This window comes from Heterocephalus glaber, unplaced genomic scaffold (genome assembly GCF_053883595.1).
Source record: "Heterocephalus glaber isolate CG9 unplaced genomic scaffold, H.glaber_assembly_v1.0 deba00000331, whole genome shotgun sequence".
Taxonomy (NCBI): domain Eukaryota; kingdom Metazoa; phylum Chordata; class Mammalia; order Rodentia; family Bathyergidae; genus Heterocephalus; species Heterocephalus glaber.
Genome location: NW_028258142.1, coordinates 6,189,242 through 6,194,044, shown reverse-complemented (window position 1 = coordinate 6,194,044; position 4,803 = coordinate 6,189,242). Strand labels below are relative to the sequence as shown.

The 4,803-nt window shown below is 48.8% G+C and overlaps 1 pseudogene; it reads left to right on the top strand.

The window, feature by feature from the left end:
• Window positions 1-3,750: 3,750 nt before the first annotated feature.
• LOC101722628 (mitogen-activated protein kinase 3 pseudogene) lies at window positions 3,751-4,524 on the top strand (annotated as a pseudogene).
• The last annotated feature ends 279 nt before the right edge of the window (window positions 4,525-4,803 follow it).

Below are 4,803 nucleotides of genomic sequence, written 5' to 3'. Positions count from 1 at the left end.
AAGGTGTATAAAACATGTTTGTCTCCCCCCAGTCAGGGCTCGAGTCTGATGCTCGGCTCAGGTCCTGGCCAGTAATAAACTCCTGCCAGGATTTAATATCGGTCTCTGGCTGGTTCTCTCTCGCTGGGTCTAACAGAAGGAGGGTTGAAATTTTGAACCCAACCTGGCAATTGAGTGACCTAGTGAGACCATGTCTAAAAAAAGAAAATAAAGTGGGGGTATAGTTCGGTGCAAAAACCCTGGTTTCAATGCCGAGTAATGCAAGAAAAAGTCTTCTACTCCAAATTCCTTCCATTTTTCACACAAATTTTTGTTAATTATTTTAATTCCAGCTGATCTTGCATTCCCTCAGATTAATTCTCTTAAAGAAAAAACTTAAATAAGATTTCCTATCATGTGTAATTGATTTTTTACCTTCTTGTTTCTTTCATCACCCACTGTCAGGGATCAGTTTCCTTCTTTCTGGATACATGTCACCGTTTCAGAGAGGGCTTGGGCTGACAAACACCAACGACTGGAAATGTTTTTATTTCATCCTCATCCTTGAATGACAAGCTAGCTGACTATAGAGCTCTAGGTCAACAGCTATTGTCTGTTACAAAGAATAATATTCACTGGAATTTAATATTGCTGATAAGAAATCTGATTTTAGTCTAATTGTTGTTAGTGATTACGATGGTCAATCTGGATGGTTATCTTTTTTTTTTTTTTGCAGTATTGGGGGTCGAAATCAGGACCTTGCGCTTGCCAGGCAGGTGTGATGCCACTGAGCTACATCCCTGGCCCTGAACAGTTTTCTTGACTGGATGAAGAGGTGCCTAGGGAGGTGATTGGATTGTGAGGGCGCTAACCTCATCAGTGGATTAACCACTGAGGCATTCATAGCTGAATGGGCTCTTAGGAAGCAGGGCCTATGTCAGTAGAAGTGAAAAGCCTATCTTTTCTTGGCTCTTTTTCTGCTTTCTCTGCTTCCTGGCTTCTATGAGGTGAGCAGCCTTCCTCCACCATGCCCTTCTGTTATTTTGTTGCTGCTCCACTGGAAGCATAAAGCAATGGAGCCAGCCTGTCATAGACTGAAGCATCTGAAACCATGAGCCAAAATAAATCTTTCTTCTTTTAAATTGTGTATAGGTATTTTGTCCTGGCAACAGAAATCTGACCGACCACAGGATGTTTATTTTTTTCTGCCAAGTAATACAAAGAATTTGCTTTATCTTTCCTATGCCATAGTTTTATGAAGGCAAGTGTAAGTGTGGAGCAGCTTTCGTTGTTGTTTGCTTGTTGAAGTCCCAGGGATGGAATCTAGGGCCTCATGCATGCAAGGTAAGTGCTTTATCCCTGAGTCATATCCTCAGCCCTGAGAAGTTGCTTTTATTTTCCTCATCCAGTACATTGTTTGCTTTTTGAACTTGAATACTCATGTCTTTCTCAAATTCTAAAAATTCCCTGCCTTTGTTTCTCCCAACACTTCATCTTCCTTATTCTGCGCACTCCTTCCTTTTGAGGGAAACTTTGTGGGCTGGATCCCTTCTAAGCCAGCTGACATATCCTTCAAACCTGTATTGAAACTTCATTGTGTCTCCCACATGGCTCAGCAGACTGTTTTCTATCACCGAAGCTCTCTGTGTTGTACTGTAGGGACCTCTTCAGACCCACCTTCTGAATCACTAGTGACCTTTTCATAAAATCTGGCCTCTTGTGTTGCCATCTACTGAGGGTTCATTATGATAGTCCTATTTTTTATTTCTACACTCTTAATTCCTTTTTAAATCTACCCACGCTTCCTCATTGCCTCTCCTCTAAGATTTCAAACTTACTTACATTGGCATTTGCTTCAGCTTGCTTCCTGGGGTGTGCTTTATCTACTTGCTGAATTCAACCACTTGTGCACTAGAGTCTGTTTCCTCACCTGATGCATGAAACCAGCTGTAGTGAGTCACTGTCAGGCACAGCTGCACATCTGCCCTGAGAGATGGGGACACCTCCGGAGTCCTTGAGCGCCACCATTTCTCGACCAGATTCGTGTGTTCATTCTCCAGGGTAAGGTTTCTTCTCTTCATAGAGATGTAAAGTCAGGCCCTACCCCTTCAAGGGGCCTGGAATTCTGCACAATATGGCCCAAAGTGTCGATCATGCTTCTGAGCTGTGCCCCCAACTAGATGGGCAAGATTCTCAAGCCCCCATTCACAGGTGGGACTGTCCTCCCAAGCAGTCCATGGAGGCCACAGCGCAGCTCTTCGTTGTACATGAGGCTTGGGTGGGGACAGAGGACATCTGTGGGCTCAAGTCCTTCCTTTCTACAGATAGGAGCAGAGTTCTGAGAGCTTCGTAGGTCATGAAGTTCCCATCCTGGCTCCTGGCTGTGACTCGGAGTCCCCTTCGTCCCAGCACTGGGGAATGGCCCAGCAGATCCGAATGGCCATAGGCTTTATCGCTTCATCAAGCATTTTAGGCGCGTGGAGAGAGAGGGGCCACATTGTGAGCGGCGACCTCCCTATCAGCTCCATCCACCGAGGCATGTTGACCAAAGTTTGAGATCATTGATTTTCCAATAACAAAATAATCAAGTACAGCTTGAAAGGAAAACCCAAGGTTATCATCTCAGTGCCAGTAACTTATTCTTCAGGCTGAAAGCTGTCGTTGTGCCCTGTGCTGAAAATGAATGGGACAATCTTTGCATCTGCCCAGCCTTGTGCCTGGCCAGCCTGAGTTCTCACACTGTGGACAGCAGCCCTGATTTTCTCTAATTTACATTAAGGTGTAAGTAGGTATGTTTTGGGTTTTGTTCCTCTTTCTACTGTGGCTAAAATACTTATGACATAAAATTTACCATCTTTCATCATTCTAAGAGCGGAGTTCAGGGTGTTTAAACGTGTTCGTGAAGTTGCACACCCCTCACCAACCCTCCATCTCCAGAACTCTGTTCATCGTGTAGAACCAAAAACTCTCTTCCTGCCAGATAAACACTAGCTCCTCATCCCTACCACCGAACAGCACCCTTCTGCCCTGACAACCACCATTCTACTTCCCTCTTTCCTCTCTCTCTCTCCCTGTCCATCACACTCAGCTTCTCTGAATGTGTAGAAGTGTGTTTCCAACCCCCAGCTCCCAGGTTAAAAGGCAGAGGCTGATACGGGGGAGATTAGATTACACTACTAAGGTCTCTCTGAGTCCAGTGTCCCTTTCAGGTGCTGCAGCTCCCAAGGCACTGTGGCTCCTTTCTCAAGTGTGCTGGACACCTGAGCCCAGGAGAGGAAAGAGACCCATTTCACATGTCCTGGGCAGTAAGATGAAAGAAAGGAGAAGCTAAATAGAAATAGATTTGAGTCATAGGAGGAATTTTTATACCAACTAAAACATGCAAGTGAGCCTCCTAGAAGGACACTGAGTTCTGGGCCCTAGAAGAGCTGGTGTGGAGTGGGTAGCCTGGCAGGGACACGCAGAGGGGATCCCAGCCCCACTGAGCCAGGGCAGATGGATGTTCCCACGCTCCATCCTGGAACTCTGGTGAAAGCTGTGTTCACATCTATTCAGAGCCTGCCATTCATTGGACTATAATGCCCCCATTTGATCTAATTGATGACCTAAATAGCTTCCAGTAGCTCTCTGCGGGTGGCCAGCCCATTGTGGAGGGTGTCCAGTTTCAACTGTGTACACCAGGGGCCTTTTCTCTCCCGGGGGAAGGGGGGGGTGCACGGCAGCCCCCACGCCTGTCGGCTCCAGCCTGACCCCACATGATGATACAGAGACATGTATTTGGGGGTGGGGGGTGGGGGGGGAGTCTTGGAGCACGGCAGCCAGGGGAGCAGCCTAGCAGCAGTGCAGCAGTGTGACCACTTGTGCGAAAGCTTGGCAGCCTGGCTTTCATTCCAGATCTGTGATTTTGGCCTGGCCCGGATTGCTGATCCTGAGCACGACCACACTGGCTTTCTGATGGAATATGTGGCCACACACTGGTACCGGGCTCCACAGATCATGCCTAACTCCAAGGGCCACATCTGGTCTGTGGGCTGCATTCTGGCTGAGATGCTCTCCGACTGGCCCATCTTCCCCAGCAAGCACTACCTGGACCAGCTCAACCAGATTCTGGGTATCCTGGGTTCCCCATCCCAGGGAGACCTGAATTGTATCATTAACACAAAGGCCCGAAGCTACCTACAGTCTCTGCCCTCTAAGACCAAGGTGGCCTGGGCCAAGCTTTTTCCCAAATCAGACTCTAAAGCTCTCGACCTCCTGGACCAGATGTTAACCTTCAAGGCCAATAAGCAGATCACAGTGGAGGAGGCACTGGCTCACCCCTACCTGGAGCAGTACTGTGACCCCACGGATGAGCCAGTGGCTGAGGAGCCCTTCACTTTCCACCTGGAGCTGGATGATCTGCCCAAGTAGTGGCTCAAGGAGCTTATCTTCCAAGAGACAGCCTGCTTTCAGCCAGAGGAGCCAGATGTCCCCTATCCAGGACAGACGTCCCTGCCTTCTGGGGCCTGGCCTGGCTCCTGCCTGCCTCCCCTGCTGGACTGTTAGGAGGTGGACACTGTGTGCAGCCCTGGCCGGGGCTGGGGGTGGGCCTGGATCCTTCTACTTTTCGGGGGACTCCTTTGCCAGGCAGCCCAAGGCTCCCTCCCACCCCACCTGGCCTGAAGCCTGAGGAGCTCACATGGCCCACAGCAAATCTGTCTGCTGCTCTGCCTTCATCTCCCCCAGCTGGCCTATCTCTGGCAGACCTTTCTGGAATAGAAGGGCTCTGGCTGCTGTAGGACCTACCCCAGGTGCTCAGAGTCTGAGTAGGGACTCTGGACAAAC